General features: G+C 42.3%; 1 long non-coding RNA gene across 2 annotated transcripts; it reads left to right on the plus strand.

Moving 5' to 3' along the window:
- Positions 1-1,158: 1,158 nt before the first annotated feature.
- LOC123364276 lies at positions 1,159-14,972 on the plus strand. Of its 2 annotated transcripts, none has more exons than XR_006577056.1 (4): positions 1,159-2,035; positions 3,520-3,640; positions 10,919-11,019; positions 13,650-14,972. It is a non-coding gene; the product is annotated as an uncharacterized LOC123364276 (long non-coding RNA). The 2 variants fall into 2 exon arrangements; XR_006577057.1 differs by having other exon boundaries at positions 14,582-14,972.
- The last annotated feature ends 3,077 nt before the right edge of the window (positions 14,973-18,049 follow it).

An 18,049-nucleotide genomic window follows, 5' to 3' on the forward strand; every position in this document is an offset into this window, starting at 1 on the left:
TGCAGCTTAAGAACCCCATTGCTGCAAATCCATCCACTATGTCCTGCTCATTGCCAGGAGTCACAGTTCTGTATACCAGGACATAATTAATGGCCCTAAACACTTGCATGACAATGCCCCTCCCCACCCATGGGCTTTCCAATTGCAAAATGATTTCCCACTGACAGGTAGGAATCCAGCATTGCAAGCTACCAGAGTGCGATCCCCACTCACTGCTCAGTTGTCAATACAGCTCCCATTCTAGTGTCCCTGCACACGAGGGCTGAGGTGAGCTCGGCACACAGATCCAAAAATCTGGCCTTTTGAATCTGAAAGTTCTGCAACCACTGTTCATTGTCCCAAACCTGCATGATGATGGGATCCCACCAGTCAGTGCCCATTTCCTTGGCCCAGAAGGAATTCTCTGCTATCTGCAGCTGCTCCATGAACACCACCAATAACCTTGAATTGTTTTTTGTTATGTCTTTTTAATAGTCTGTCATAAAAAAAAATCATGTTTTCCACTATTGTGGTTCTTCCTGTGGGTCTGAAAATACTGGAGGATTGTTTGGACTGTATTTGCAATGTTCATTAAAATAGTGCAGAGCTGTGCAGGCTCCATGCTATGGTCAAAGATTGTGGACACCAAGGAGGGCTGCACAGGTTTGTGGGATTTAAAATAAAGGCAAGAAAATTTATGGGATATGGATGGCATTATGGGCTGCAGAAAGTTTCACTCTGGGAACGTGACCCCTAGCTTCCAGAGATTCCTAGGCAAGTCATTTCTATCCCACAACACATTGTGAAACCTTCCCAGAAGGCACTGTGCCATACGGCAGCACGCAGCACACTGGGATACCTACCTATGGTGTACAAAACTTTGCATTGACACAAGTACTCTTAGTTAATACGTGCAGCACCGATGCAAGCAGCAAGCTATGCACAAATGGCAGATATAACAACTTCAACGGCTTTACACCGACATTACTCTCATTGACAAAAGTGCCTTCCAATACTGCATTAAGCAATGTGACTAATATCTGCCACATGAGTCATCCTCTCCCCAGCAGAAGTGTGTGTAGTGGAATGTTAAAGTCACATAATACTACACACACACCCCTATACACTGATGATGGAGAACACAAGGTCAAAGAAATGTGCCTTGCACTTCGAGCAGAAGGTGGTGAGATTTGTGATGGTCCTTGCTTTCTGTGGGAGTTTGTTCCACAGTCTGGGACTAGTTCCCAAGAAAACTGTGTTTCCTGGACAGATGAGTTTTATCCTTATTGTAGAAAGTTCTCTTGTCCAAAGGAACAGAGTTGTTAACCACAATCTTCATTTCCATTGTTTCTTTTAGATATCCTGGGCCCAGGCCATGGAACACCTTGAAGATAACGACCAAGACCTTGAACTTGATTCAAAATTCTATAGCAAGCCAGTGTAGAGAGTGGAGGACAGGTCTTCTGTGTTTGCAGTAGCCTTTGTTACTGAGGAGACACACTGCAGTATTCTGTACCAGTCGGAGTTTCCTAAGCACTGAAGCCTTCATAGCCACGTATATTGCATTGCTATAGTCCAGACAAGAGGTGATAAAGGTATAACTGAGGCCATATTTTGTCAGGATGGGCTAGCTAACAGGAGATGGCAGAAAGTCTTACTTATGGATGCTGCTGGGTGACAGCTTAGTGTTAGCAAGGAATCCAGGAGCACTCCTAAGCTATGGACTGAATTGACCTGTTGCGGGTGTGTACCTTCAACTGTGCCATGGCTGCAAACTCTTCAGAATGCTTTCCTATGCCCACCAGCATATGCTCTGTCCTGCTCAGCTTCAACCAGTTCTTTAGACATGAACTGATCTCCTCCAAGCACTGGGTCATCTTGGTAGTGGTGAGGTCATACGTGGTGAAGGATCTAGTAGCTGCATGGAGATGTTCAATAGGACCAAGGAGAGAATTGATCCTTTTTGGACTCCATGAGTGATCAGTCTAGTGGCAGAGGTAGTTTCCCATTGCTACTTGTTGGATGCATCCCTTCAGTAAGGACTCAAAGCACTCAGGTGAGATAGCAGCATCTTATGGTCAACAGAGTCAAATGCTGCAGAAAGGTCCAGGAGAATATGAATGGATGTCTGCCCTCTATCCATTGATAGCAGACCATCAGTGCCACTAAAGTAGTTTCAGTTCCTTGTCTTGTCCTGAATCCAGATTGTACTTGGTCTTGTACAGGATGGGATTGTAGTTGGCCTTTGGCTAGCTTCTCTTTGAGCTTGCTAAGGAGCTGATGGTTTGACATGGGCAGTAGCTGGCTAGAACCAATGTATCCATGATGGGGTTTTTTCATGTTGGTCATACAATTATGTGTTTGAAGGAGGAAGATAAGATTCCTCCCTTGAAGGAGGCATTGGCTGATTTCATCATGTGTGGCACCAATTGTCCATGATTCTTTCACAGACCAGGAAGGGCATGGATCAGATTCAAAAGTCCTGGGTTGAGACTCCTTTAGGGTTCTCTTACAGTCCAGAATTTCATGTTGAGTGAATATACTGAACTCTTGGAATGCATGTTATTGATTGCTGGGTGCAGTTGGAGTGGATCCAGGTTGTTTGAGAAGCCTTCCCAAATGTGCATTTTCTTTTCAGTGAAGTAGGATGATAGTTCTTTGCAGCTGTTAGTAGTTGGTTCTGATGCAGACACTCAGGATTAGTGTAATGGTTTACCATCCTGGATAGCTCCTTGGGATGGGTTTTGAGAACTTCAATGGAGGCTGAAAGGAAGATTCTCTTGGCCTGTAATACAGCCTCAGCATAGGCTTGGAAGAATTCATTGTGTTTCATCCTGTCTGTATCAGTCTTTGTTTCACTCTTCGTCTGGCACAAGATATTCTCAATCGGTGCTTCTGGGCAGTTGTCTCTTCTCCTCACCAATACTGTACTAATGACTGGCTGTCTCTGACTAACTTCAATAGTGGTTAGAGCAGATTGAAACAGGAGGAGGGCTGTCATCTCACCAGCCAAAGAGAAGCTGATATTAACCATGGCCTGCTAACCAGCTTTTAAACATGACTTGTTCCTAGTGACATTAGTTGCTAAGTTATGTTTAGCATCACAGTGGAGCATGTTAGAATGTTTTCTAACATGGTATTTTCCCAATATGCATATGGTCTAAGACAAGGTTTATTTGTCAATAAGGACAATTGTGATGGGTGAGTTAAGGACTCTATCTTGAAGAAGGGGGAAATCATAGAGCTCTTAAGTGACTTAAGTAATTCTTTGCTTGGCTACTGGAAGGTGATAATTCCCTTTAAGACTTGCAATTATCTTCTGCAGCTGCAAAGCACAGAAAGCCCACAGAGTTTCCCTGGGCCAACTTCAGCTGGAGCATGCTTATAAATTGTTCCATTTCTTTATAAATTGGTCTGAGCACATGTCACTTTTAGCCAAGCTGGGATACTTTAAAGCTTGACTATAGTTCTAGAATCTCTCACATTACCATAAGGTGAAAACAAACTGTATATTAATTGTCTTCATTTTCCTTTCTTTAGAAACCTACAAGCGTGTGAAACAATTCAATATTTTAAAGAAAACTGCTTTAACAGAATAAGACGAGATGTTTTGAAAACAGGGTGTCTCTGTTCCCTTCACCTAATGAATACAAAGAGAGAGGTGATCACTTTACTTTTAGGAATGGCAGATACAAAATTTATATAGTCGGTAATAATTTCCATATAAGTTTACAAGCATAAGCATTTTATTTATCCTAGCATCTTTCTCAGATATGTTTTTAAAGTTCCTGAATTCCCAGTATCCTACAGCATTGGAAGAAATTTCAAATGGCCCTGGAACATGGATAAGCATAATTTCAAAGACCAATGACTTAGATAGCAAAATTAATATTTTCTGAAGATATAGACATATTAAAAACTGATTTATAAAAAAATTGTATTAATAACTCTATAAGCATATATGACTCTGATGCTTCAACTTGAGCTCTGCCAGTTTTCTTTTCTTCTCCAGCAGGAAAACCAATCTGCTACTATGAAGCCAGGAACAAGAATGCCAGCTACCACTATGGGTTAGGGTCACAGTCCCTTTAAATTATATTAAAAACAAAAAATAGAAAATCCATTCCACTCCCAGCCTTGGAAAAATAACAGTGATGGGGCAGTTCTCTTGGCTATAATCATAAATGTAATAGAACACAGGGCAGCTTCTTTCCATTTACTTCAACTAACAAGCAAATAAAAACAGTCTTACTGTGGTCACCCTCTGGCTGTAGTATAGGCCTCCTTAGTTCAAGCAGGAAGTTAATTTCCCTAGTTACTCCTTTCCCCTAGTCAGGATGAAGCTAGAAAGCAGCTAGCTAATTCCCTCTGGGGCCTTCTGCTTCCTTTTTATGACTTCCTCCACTTAGGCAGCACAGCTGTCAGTTCCAGCTCCTAGAAGTTTAATAAGCCACAACTGCCCATCTTGCAGCTTGTGCAATCTAAAAGGGCTAACCTCCTACTTTCTGCCCAGTGAAGTGGTTAACCCCTTCTGAGTTCACAAGGAGTAGAGCCCAAACCCACAAGCCTTCCATGTGTAGAACTCATAGAGTAGCCAGTGGGTCTGCAAAGTATTATCCGCTAACCAAAATATCAGCTTTGCGGTGTTTAATGGGCCATGGAATGGCTACACAGTTACTACATATCTTTGCTCCAGGTTGAAGGGTGAGAAAGTCACCTCACCCAGTTCATGCCTGTGTTTCCCGTGAAAAGCCTGTTTACTCATGCTTTGTGCACAGGATGAGTAGTTAGCCTCAAATTAATGTGTGATATCAACCTATATACATTGCTAGATATTTGTTTTTAGCAATGTCTCCTGGGAAATGGATCTAAATTGGAATATTACACTAGAAACATGGAGAAGTTTATTTTTAAAATTTTAATTAAGGCAAAGTTACAATAAAACATTAACTTACAATATCATACATTATTTATTTAGGATCTGGTTAATATTCAAAGAATTTGGCTAAAGATTCTGGCTTGCTGGCAGGGGAGTCCTCCTCTAAGTTTGCTAGAAAGAGTGACCAAATATCTATCCTCCATTTCTGGTGTTTTTTGTCGTGTATGTACTTGGTTAGAAAGCTTTTCTAGTACAAGGACAGTCCATATTTTACTACACCACAATTCCATAGGAGGAGGGAGTTACATACTTTGAATAACATCCAATACAATGTCTAGCTGCTAACCATAAAAAAAATTGTTATTATGTTTAAAATTTAGATCCATGACTAGAACATTCAGTAAGCAGGTATGGGGAGCTATAGGAATAAGAATTTTGCATCTCAAGAAGGAGGTTGTCTATAATTCATCTTTGTTTTTATCCTTCAGTCTTGAGGATGTTTTCATCCACACCACTTTTCTTCATCATGTAATTCATGTCATATCATTGAATTACCTGGTTTTTAATTACTTTTGTGCTTGTCCAGAAGTTTGTTTCTGTTAGAAAGACGTTCTTTTTCCTATGTCAAAAATATTTAGGAGGATAGTCTCTTAAATCTGGTTTTAGCAACCTTTGAAACATACAGAGATAAGCATTTTGATAAACAGATTGAGAAATAAAATGCATTATTAACTTAACCTGGGGAGATGCGCCCATCCCCTGGCCCCAACCCAGAGCCCACACCCCCAACCGGAGCCCTCAGCCCCTGCACCCCAACCCTCTTACTCAACCATGAGCCCCTCAACCCTGGTCCCACCCTAGAGCCCGCACCCCCAGCTGGAGCCCTCACCCCCCCTCACTCCAACCCCATGCCCCAGCCCTGAGCCCCTCCATACTCCGAACTCCTCATCCCCACCCCATGAATTTTGTTATGTGCACCAATATGGAGGTGATATGTCACACATCACCTCCATATTGGTGCTCATTAAATTCATTCACACATGGGTGGGAAAAAGTAGAGGGAACACTAGTCCTGACTTGAAAGAGGATTGTGGGGGAGTCACAAGGTTATCGTAGGAGGGTTGCAGTATTGCCACTCTTACTTCTGCGCTGCCGCTGACAGCAGTGCTGCCTTCAGAGCTGGGCTACCAGAAAGTGGTGGCTGCTGGCTGGGCACCCAGTTCTGAAGACAGCACTGCCGCCAGCAGCCATGCAGAAGTAAGGATGGCATGGTATGGTATTGCCACCCTTACTTCTGCACTATTGCCTTCAAAGCTGGGCAGCCAGAGAGTGGCAGTTGCTGGCCGAGGGCCCAGCTCTGAAGACAGAAGTGCAAAAGTAAGGGTAGCAATACCATACTATGCCATCCTTACTTCTGCATGGCTGCTGGTGACGGCACCGCCATCAGAGGTGGGCACCCGGCCAGCAGCTACTGCTCTCTGGCCACCCAGCTCTGAAGGCAGCACAGAAGTAAGGGTGGCAATACTGTGATCCCCTTACAATAACCTTGCAACTCCCCTGCCTCCTCTTTTTGGGTTTGGGAAACATTGGTCTCCCTCATGAAATCTGTATAGTATAGGGTAAAAGTACACAAAAGACCAGATTTCACAGGGAGAGACCAGATTTCACGGTCTGTGAGGCATTTTTCATGGCCGTGAATTTGGTAGGGCCCTAGTAATGAACCATTTTCTTCAGAGAAGTGTCAAAAACAATCAGTGAGAAAAGGACTCCTTAGGGAAACTGCTTAAGACCCACTCCTGAGATCCCATGTAATCTGTTGGAGGGAGGAAAAAACATTTATTAAATGCAAATAGTTATTGAGATAAAAATTGGACTAGGAAAGGTGAAACTTAATATAAAGAATACACAGCTTTTATTCAAAGTTACCCTAGATAAAAATAAAAATAATGTATTTTTATTGTATTTTGGCCCTGAATTGGGTTATTATCACATCAAAGGAGGAAAAGGACAATATTCAGGGATTTCTTAAACAGCCTTCCATGAACACATGCTGGTACTCTAGTTGATAATCTGACAGACTAGTAGTTTGGGAGAGACCTAGTAATATGTACAGTCTTCAGAGACTTCAGAGAAAAGGAAACTGACATTGCTCCTTAAGAAAGGTAGAAGCAGGAATGATCGAATAGCCTGGATATAGCTAAGGGTAAAAAGGGTTCCTAACCCCTTCCCCAAAGGTGCTGTAAGAAAGCTGGCATAAGCCACTGTGGATGCTAATAGAACAAATGAGCTGAGGGTATGGGCTTATGCAATGTACCTACACGTGTATAAGACCTGGTTCTACACACAGTTTTTATACCAGTATAACTATTTTGGTTAGGGTGTGATAAATAAAATAGTTATACTGGTACAACCCCTCAGGTGGGCACAGTTATACTAATGTAAAGGTGCCATATATGCTTATAGCTTATTATTCCATCATGGGGATAAACTACCCTGTATAAGCACTTTTATACTGGTATAACTGAATCTAGACTAGGGGTTCTGTATTATTTAACTAGACCAGTATAAAAATAGAAATTTAGGGTAGACAAAAATAGTTGTTGCACATATTTAACATCATTTCAAAGCTGGTCAGACTTCTTCCTACTCACCCCTCTTCCCCTGATAAGTGTTGGCTCTGGGTGGTGGTATTTCTTGATGATCCTGGTGATGATGTAATTATGCTAGGAGTGCATATGTGGTTTGGTGTCAGAATATCTGAGTTCTGGTGAGAGATGAATCAGTGAGGTGCACCAGTATAGTTAAAGCTATACAATTTGGATGTGTATTGTGTCTTAGGCCTTGGAGAAGGCCTAAGGCAATACAAGGTCACTGAAAACTGTACAACAAGCTTCAGCTGCACAGGTTTGTACGTTTTTTGATCAGAGCTATTAGGTCGACGGATTCTGCCGGCATCACCAGAGAAGCTTGAAAGTTAATTGGAATCCAGGTATCCAGCTGCAGAACTTACACGCTCCCTGAGCTGAGCTTGTAAATTGCTTGAAACGAGTGATTCACTTCGTTCCAGTGTAAAGTACTTTAGAACTAAGCTTATGCTAAAGCACTTTAAAGATGAGTCTATACTAAAGATTTCCTGTTCTGGAAGCTCTCTTAGTGAGCCAATATGCATCACAGCCACCCATCCTCATTGGCTCTACCTTGAGTAGCCCAGGAAGTATATCCTTTTAAAGCAATTTTTAAAAAACATTAAAAATGAGTAAAAAAAAATCTAATGCACATAATCCAGATTGCCAAAATTAAACATTCATCACTTAAAATTAGTGAATCCATTTTCTTCAGACTTGGAATTTTTTTTAAACAAAAGAAGGCAGGTTTGAAGTTTTTAGCTCCAACTAAATCTCTCCTTAAAACCTACTTGTTTCACCTGTCCTTCCATTGGTGATTTCCTACTTTTCTTTCTGCTCCAGCTCTGGTCATACATTTTAAATATTTGTACTGTGTCTGGCAAAGGTATATTGTAAATGTCCTAGGGTCTTACTTTCATTTGCAAAGTTCTATGTACATTTATAGCACTAGATAAGTAATTTTAATCATTATTATTAATACTAACAAAATGAGAGCACTTTGTTTATTTAATGTAGGGAGAATTTAGGGGGGAAAGGATGACTGCTCAGGGAGCACAGAGAATAAGAATTATGGAGTTAAAGCAAAGGGACTGTCTTTATCAGCTCACACTAAATATCATCATGCAATGCTCCAGTTGCGCATGTATGTATCTGGTGCACCACACATCCATGCATTGCTGTACAATTAGTAATGTATGCGCATGCAAAGTATATACATTTCTAATGCCTATACTTCTTCATTTCTAAGAAAAAGTTCTTCAAACACAAAGGTATTAATCTTCATTGAGGACAGTCATTTTTGAATTGCCAAAGCACAAAAAGTATTTGTAAATGAAAAAAACTCAAACACACAATTTTCTCTTTTGGATAATAAAATTATTGCCAAATGGAATAACCTGTTTAATTTTGAACTTAGATAAAGGATTTATAAAGCAACACAATACAGTTACTTGCTTTACAATATCTTATCATTATTAGTATAATTTATATATAATTTGTCTAGCAAATAGCTTACTTGAAAAGTAGCTGATGAATATTTGACACCCAATTTATATGCTTACATAGTACATCAATAAAAGCATTTTTTTTATTTTGCTTGGCAGAAATCTAGCAGGGGCTAAGCAAGTGACTCACAGAGTGTGTTCAAAAGGGATTAAGGCAGAGTATACAATTATCTATGCAAATAAATATAGGCCTGGGGGAGTTCCCTTTTTATCATAAAACGCCTACAGATGTGGAGCTACATCTTCCTTAGATGTAAAATGGCATACTTCTATTAAAGTCAGTGGAGCTATAGTTATTTACACCAGCAGAGGATCTTGTATATGATTTCTAACAGAATAGACATGGAAATTAATTCATAAATGCATAAAATGATACACAATCAATATAGGTCTGAACCTGGAGCCTTTATATGCACATAACTCTCTTTGAAATCAATGGCAGTCTTGCATGTGCAAAGACTGCAGAAACAGAGTAACAGAAATTTAATGTAAAAGAACTGTCATATTTGTGCATACTTCTTGTACTTCTGCTGTTTCTACGTTTGCAGATGAAGTTGCTGCTAACACTTCCTCTATAAGTCAGACTAGCGGGTCAGCTGTCAAAGTTTGCAAACTGCAGAGGAAGTACATTTTAATTGCCATAGAAATTGCAGCACCAAAGTAAATAGCAATCCTGCAAAGTTATTTGCTGCACAGTCCTGCAATACCTGAAGCAGAGCTCAAATACTAAATGGGAGAGTGAGAAAGCCAAGAGGTTTCATTCTGCTTTGAAACCAAGATTAAGAAGACAGTCCAGGGCTGTTTGAGACATGCAATCCAATGTGCTTTTCAGTTCCTCAGACAAGTACTTCTTCATTTGACACTGTGTTCAACTCAGCAGCCAGGCATCTGAAGCCCTGCCAGATAAGTGGTAACTGTTTAAACTCAGCCTTAGCGTACTGGAGGCTTTGAATCAGCCATGAACTACTACTAAGGATTCAGCTGTTCCGATAAAACTAATATTTACCTATAAAAGCCTGCACAAACACCACCCCCAAACCTCAAACGAACTCAAAAACAAATTTAAATATTTGTGATAGGGAAAGGAAAAAATGTTTATGCTGCTTACAGATTGCAGACCAGAGCTATTGTCTTCATACTGTTCTGGTCAGTTTCTTGCAGCTGGTCGCTGCAAGGCAGGCCTAGGGCATACTGTGGTGTCACCTCTTCCAATTTCAGTTCAGGAGAGTTTCCAGCAAATGAAACTGTACAACATGACATTTTTATCTCCTGATCTTTTTGGCTGCTAAATATTCTAAGTAAAAGGTTTTAATTATGTTAATATAGAGCAAAGAGTCCAGTTTATTTTCCTATTTGGCATCTGCATTCTCTCTTCAGTTTAATTAAGCTGGCAGGGAGACACCGATTATTTTAAAAAAATCTGGTCCCAGTTATTTGCTACTTATGCACATGCACACAAACACAAACATACACACAAGAAAGAAAATGGATGGTGAGGGGAAGGATGGGCAAAGAAGGGTATGAAGGAGAGGCATTAAAAGAAAGAAAGACATGATAGAAGAGGAAGAAGAGGGTGTTCTCTTCCCTTTTTTACACCTACTTTGTGACAAGGAAATTACATTGCAGGTTACAAATGTTATAGGCAGGAAAGAGGAAGATCAGTCAAAACACAAGATTAAGCTAATTTTAAAATATCATTCTCTCCTAAGGCAAATCCAAAACCTTCTGCTACAACAGCAGAGTTCCATATACTGTTCCATCCAAGTAACCTGTGCTAGAAAATAAGTCAGGTTTTGTTCCCCTTCTTTCTCAAAAGTGAGAACAAAGGAATAGCTCCTATGAATTCATGTTTAATTATTTCCCCCACTTTCTTCTTCATCCATCACAGGGATCTTTGTCAGTTACCAGCTCTCTTCTGTCTCTGTCCACAGTCTTGTGCATTGGTGGAAGGCAGCATGAAAACAAATATTTGAAGGAAACAAACGTACATTCCTCAGAGCATTACAGAGGCAACAAACGAAGATAAAAAGCTGTAAGAATCCCTTTTGTTACAGATCCTCCATTTCTGTCTGTTTCTCTCCCAGTTTGACCTGTTCTCTCTCTCTTCTTTCATCTTCTTACTCCACGTTTCTTTTAGCTTCTATTCTGCCTCTAATCAGTTCCATGTTTTTATAAATATTGGAATTATGACGACTATCAGTTCTCTCTCTTCTGTTTTTCTTCTTTTCTTACCATTTTTGAATACCGCCACTCAAAATTAAAATATATCACTCACTTTTGTCCTCCTTCAATAATTATACTTCCCTCCCTATTCTGTTTTTACAACGCTTTGTATGACAAATCTGTGTGCTGCATCAGGACAGAGAGTGGAAACACAGGATGGTTTAAGATTGTTACTGCGTAAGGCAAGGAGTGAAAATTATCCCATTTCTCTTTTGCACTGTCATAGATTTTGTAATGAGAACAGCAATGGCTGCTCCCAAGGATACTGATATTGTTTGGGCAGGAGACTTATATTTTGCAGATATAGTCATATTGCAGATGATACAGTCATATTGGATGACTTGGATGGAATGAAAAGACTCTTTATGAGCATAAAAGCAGAAGCTGCTAATGTGAGACTTTGTATCAGTACTCAGATGAGCAAGACTATGGAGATAGGAGAGAATGCTGTCAACACTGGCAGATGTGTGATCGATGGAGAGCAATATGAAAAAGTTGATGACTTCATCTGCCTTGGAAGTGCAACATCTGCTAATGGCCAGCTCACTAAAGAAGAGAAGGCAAGAACTGGTAAAGCCACTGGATTATTTTCCTGTTTATCAAATATCTGGAAGATTAAGAGGATACCTCTACACACTAAAATGTGATTGTACAACGCTATTGTCCTTCCAACACTATTGTATGCCTAAGAAACATGGCAGATGGTGGCTGTACACAACAGAAGCTGAATGCATTCCTCCAGAACTGTTTTAAAAGAATCTTGGGAATTCATTGGAGAGATCGTGTAACCAATGTGGAAATGCTGCTCCACATGGGTCACCAGACTGTGGACTTAATAATTAGGCAGAGATGATTATGATGATTTAGCCATGTCACAAAGCCGTAGGTGCCGACTCTGTAGGTGCTCTGGGGGTGGAGTACCCACAGAAAAAAAATGGTGGTGCTGAGCACCCACCAATCAGCTCCTCCCCCTCTCCCTAGCGCCTCCTGCCCACTGGCGGCCCCACTGATCAGCTTCTCCTCCTCCCTCCAAGCGCATCCCGTCCACCGTCATCAGCTGTTCCGCAGTGTGCAGGAGGTACTGGGGGGGAGGAGGAAGAGCAGGGGAGGGAGCAGAATAGACTGGAAGAGGTGGGGCAGGGGTGGAGCAGGGGCAGGAAGAGGTGGGGCGGAGCATGGGGCAGAGCCAGGGGCTAAGCATCTACCGGCACATTAGAAACTCGGTGTCTCTGCATCAGGCTACCCCATGGAAGAAGCACAAGGTATGTAAGCAGGGTCTGAATGAGCTCTTTCCTGCCATCAAGTGATGAACTGCGGGAAAAGAGCTGAGGATCAGACCATGTTCCCATAGACACACCTACTCTGCCTAGGTAATCAGCAGGCAGATCTGCTTGCCAAAGTGATCAATTATGGCTGTTTTGGGTAAAGATTCACTTTAATATTGAATGCCAGGATAATTAAATATTGTTATCCTTATTGTATGAGTAAAGGGCAGCAGAAATGTACTTAGCATGCCCTGATTGAGGCACCCTAAACTGACCCTCACTCCCTAAGCAGGGCGTAGTGATGCCAAATCCAAGTAAAAGTCAGAGGGGGTCAGAACAGGTGTTTTTACCTAGTGGGGTGAGCCTGTCTAAAGAGTTCCAAAAGCCATTGACTCTCCCCCTTCCAGTGTTTAAGGTCAGAAATGCCTACACTCAATTGGGAGTCCTGGCTATTTCTCAGGGAACATTAGAGCTGAACTCACTAATAAGTTGTGGGAGCTTATCACTGTGGGGGCTGAATCTTAGACTTGGTATGGCGATAGTGTTGCAGGGAAAAGACAACACAGAAGAAGCAGCAGCAGAGAGGTTCCCCACTACCCAGTGAAATCACTAAAGAGACAACAAATCATGAGTAGGGTGCAGTGGAGAGAAATTCATCCATTGGATTTTCACACCTTGAGGTGGGAAGCCAAGGCAAAGGATACTGCCAAGATACTGTGGGACAAGTGTTTTACTTATTGGTTGCATATTTTCATGTCATTGTTCCGAAATTAACGCTGTGTTTTTTCTTTCATAAATTTGTTCTTTATGAAAGAAAAGAGTTCCAAAAGATTCAGTGCTTGCAAGTGCGGAAATGTTGCCTCTTAGGGTATGTCCACACTTCAATTAAACACCTGTGACTGGCATGTGTCAGCTCACTCAGGCTCATGGGGCTGTGGGGCTGTAAAATTGCAGTTTAGATGCTCAGGCTGGAGCTCAGGCTCTGGGACCTTCCCCCGTTGTGGGGTTCCAGAACTCAAGCTCCAGCCCAAACCAAACATCTCGACTGCAGTTTTACAGCTCCAGAACCCAAGCCCCACAAGCCCGAGTCAGCTGAACTGGGCCAGCCATGCCAGTGATGTTTTCCCAGATCATTGGGTAGGGGCTCAAGCTGGTTCTGTGTTGTATTTTTAAGAGGAACCCCTGGATATTGAACCTGGCACTTGTTGCTGCCCATTCCACCTGGCAGAAGGATTACAGGTACACCTTAGATTGGATTTCACCTGGAGGAAAGGAAAGGTTGGAGAACAAGGAATGACCTATCACAGGATGATTAAAAAGGATGGTGCCATCATGGCAACAACTGATGATGAAGTCAAAGATCTTGCTCTAGATAGACAGTAGTTGGAAAAATGGGTTGCCTCATGTGGCACAAGAGATTCTAAATATCCCCTTTTTAACCTCTCTCACCACCCTCTGCTATATCAATTTTTATTTAACATGATATTCCTGCTCCTTTTCAGATTCCCTGATATGGGAATTAGCACTTTTAAAAGTGACACATGATATGTGCTGCTCCCACATGAATTAGCTTACACTCAGGAGACTTTTCTAAATCCACCTCTGGCTGCTGAAGGGTTTCATTAAAGCAGCATAAGGCCTGATTCATTGCTGTGTTACTCCAGTGTTGCACCAGCATAACTCCATTGAGATCTGGAATAATGCAAAAGTGAATTAGTCACACAGTGCTTGGTGGACACTGGCTTTGTCTTCACTGGAGATTTAACCTGTTGTGAGTCACAAGTTTTTTTAACATGTTCCATGTTCAGACATCAACATTCTTACTCATGCACCCTTGCTCTGAGGCACAGGACAAACCACAAGTTAGCTTATCTTGCGTTTTGCTAAGTTGAGATGCCTGCAGTGAGAACACATGGCCACAGCCAGTCACTATTATTAATAGATGGTGGTCCACCAATCCCTTCTCGCAAGCCTCCAGGGCACCTGTTCCTGTGTCCTGTCTTACCCATGATCTGTCCCTACTGGAAATTGCCAGCTTTCTTATGGTTCTGCTCAGTATTCTCAGATCCATGTTGCTTGCAATACCTTCTCCAATGTCTAATGCAGGAGTGAGAAGAATGCCCAGTCAGCATGCAGCCACCAAGCCAGGGGCCAGTACCAAAGCTTTGGTTGATCTTTGGGAAGAAGCAAACAAAACTCATGACTTTGGGACTCAAAAGAAGAATGCCCAGCAATACAATGGCATACCTCAGAAGCTGCTGGATGATAATGGATCAACCAGACTGGAACATAGTGTGTGGAAAAGATAAAAGGACTCAAGGTGAGCTATCAGCGGGCCAAGAATAACAATTCCACTTCTACCATTACCCCGGTGAGCTGCCCATTTACAAGAAGCTGGACTGTGTGCTGAGCAGTGGTGCAAGCACAGATTCCCATGTCAGCCTGGACTCAACAGTGGGGCTGGGATAGGTGCATATTTGGAACTTGGGTGTCTGCAAGTGACTATTTTATGTGAATTCTTTATTGGCAATTCAGGCCCATTAAAGAGAGTTATAGAAGTTATGAAACTAGTGGCTTCAAGCAGTGTCTCTTAGCAGCCAAAATGAGCCAGATTTAACCCTGTTAGCTGCATAGGCACCCGAACTGCTGCCAGGTGTCCAAACCCTGGAATCAGACTCACAAACATCATATTCTGGTCTCAGTTATATTGATATAAAACCAGAGTATCTGAATAAGCTTTATTTACACCAGCGTTACCTGGTCCAGAATCAGACCCACAGAGACAAAGAGGACCTCTCCCTCTTCATTTTCCTGGGATAATGCAAAAACAATATATTATAGAGTATAATAAAACTGTAAAAAATATGCAGTGTGTAATACAATACCCCTTGGTTGAAGGCTCACACTGGTTAAACTCAAGGCTGTAGCACTCATAATTCCACTCTGTGTATCCTAGCACTAGAGGGGGACAGAGTACCACATTGTGTAAGTGTGAGTTACAAAAGCATTTCAATACACAGTGAAGCATCTTTGGAGACCAAGGAAGAAAAAGGTTATTGTTGTTGTTATTATTATTTGTATTACAGTAGTACCCAGATACGCCAATTGAGATCAGGGCTCTTTGTCCCCTTGTTCCATTTATCTGTTTAGTTAGGACAGATATTTTCTTTTACTGTATGTTGTGCAACATCTTGCATATTGGGGGCCTGATCCTGGTAGGGGTCAATAGGTGCTGCTGCAATAGAAATAAATAGAAAGAAAGAAAGAAATACAAATAAGAATAATAATCCTTGTGTCGCCTTTATATTGGGCCCAGCCTGAACCTGCACAGTCCCTGACATACTTTGCTATAATTTATAGTGCCTCCAGTTCCAATGGACTGCTCTAGAGTGCTGAGGCTCTCCAGCCATGCCACTGACCTCCCTACTATGCAAAGGGCTATAAGGAGAGGGGTGCATAATGCTGCTACTCTGGCTCTGAATCAGCCAGGCACTACCCCAGTACCATCGGGGTCAGGGGCGGCTCTAGTCATTTAGCTGCCCCAAGCACGGTGGCATGCCGCGGGGGGGCGCTCTGCCGGTCGCCGGTCCCGCGGCTCCGGTGGACGTGCCTGCGGATGCTCCACCGAAGCCGTGGGACCAGCGGACCCTCCGCAGGGACACCTGCGGGAGGTCCACCGGAGCCACCTGCCGCCCTCCCGGCGATCGGCAGAGCGCCCCCTGCGGCATGCCGCCTCAAGCACGCGCTTGGTGTGCTAGGGCCCGGAGCCGCCCCTGCATGGGGTATTCCCTGATAACTGGATCTGCTGACTTTAGAACTCCTTCATGCCCCTGGTGTGGCACAAAAGGGCAGTAACTTAATTGAAATTATGCTATTGGAATAGTGTGCTGGGGCCCAGCCTAGAAGTCAGGAGGATTGGTCTATAGGGCAGATCCTCAGCTAGTGTAAATTGTCATAGCTCAATCTCTTTTGCTGAAGCTGTTCCACTTTGTGTAAAGAACTAAATATTCATTGGGCCAGAGAAAGAGTGAGACTGACTCCATTGCCTAGGGTTAGGGCATTCAGGTGGGACATCCCTGTTCCAAAGAATATTTGATTATTTATACAAAGTGGAAGAGTTTCAGTAGTAGAGATTGAGGAAGATCCCACCCTAGAATATGTAGGTGCTGACTCCGTGGGTGCTCCAACCCTGGAGCACCCACAGAAAAAAATTAGTGGGTGTTTAGCATCCACTGGCAGCCAGCTTTCCCTCCCGGCAGAATTATAAAAATTGGAAGCTGGCACCTGTGCTAGAATACACCATAGTCCAGCAATTAGGGCACTTACTTGGGAATTTGGAGACCTGACTTTAAACCCCTGCTCCACAATAAGCAGAGAAGGGAGTTGACGTTGTGTCTCCCGCATCCTGGGTGAGTGGCTCTAACCACTGGGTTAAAGGTTATAAGGGGGAAGCAGCACTACCAACATTCCTGTTCCTTGTGAGAAAGGTCTTAGGCCCTAACTCCAGGGAGGTTCCCAAACACAGCGAGGCCCACATTAGGCCTCTAATCCCTTTGAGGGGTGGGGTTTAGGCCTTGCCTCAGCATTTCTTATTGGCTAACTGAGGCAGCTCCCCATTCAGCCTTTTGTGAATCCCATTGTTAGGAACCTAACTCTTCCCGTTCATTGCACAAGGAGCCTGGGCACGTAACTCAGGGTAGTGTATTGCATTAGGTGGCAGGGTACCTAAACATTAGGCCTTGCAATGTTGAGTCTAAGTCCCCATTGTGGATTTAGCCCCAATTAATTCCATTCTGTGCTTTGCTAACAGTTACTTTAGTAATATTTTAAAGTAGCTTATTTAACAAAAACAAAAAAATTACTAAAGCATTTATCACCAGTTAGCTGCGAAGTCTTATAATTCTTCTATAAGACAACCTTAGGTACTGCTTATATACAACTGTTTTAAGACTATGACTTAATTTAGAACAATAACAATGATCTAGTTCTGTTGGAACAGATAACGTTATAGAATGTGGATGAAATTAATTATTGGAATATGCAGCTTGATTCCTACCCCTCAGGTGTTTTACCCAACTAACTGAAAAGTATTTGAGATGTTTACCACAGTCCTAATGCCAACAACAGATGGTGGTGAAATATTCTTCTCCAGCCTGTCAATTTGTTATTCAGTCAAATCTCAAAGAGAGCTCTTCTGTGCAGTAAAAGCAAATGGTCAAGAAGTGTTTGGATAGACACACATATCTTATCCCCTCATATAATGCAATGTTACAAACTATTTGAAAAGTACTATGTAGGTATCATGATAGGGGGGAAGTTGTGGCTATTTTCTAACATCTGCTTCCTCCCACAATGGACTTTTCACATTGAGGGCTTTGCTCCTGGGCTGACGCAAGTCCTGTGCTTTAGCCATAAAGCCATCTTTCTCCCTTGTTAGATGGGTGGCAAGGACCTATTACTTATCTGGCACAACTTTTCTATTTTATAGCACCATATACATTAATGCTACTGTACAGACCAATTGGCTCTCAACCTTTCCAGACAGGGGCGGCTCTAGGTATTTTGCCGCCCCAA

The sequence above is a fragment of the Mauremys mutica genome, chromosome 2 (assembly GCF_020497125.1).
Source record: "Mauremys mutica isolate MM-2020 ecotype Southern chromosome 2, ASM2049712v1, whole genome shotgun sequence".
NCBI lineage: Eukaryota > Metazoa > Chordata > Testudines > Geoemydidae > Mauremys > Mauremys mutica.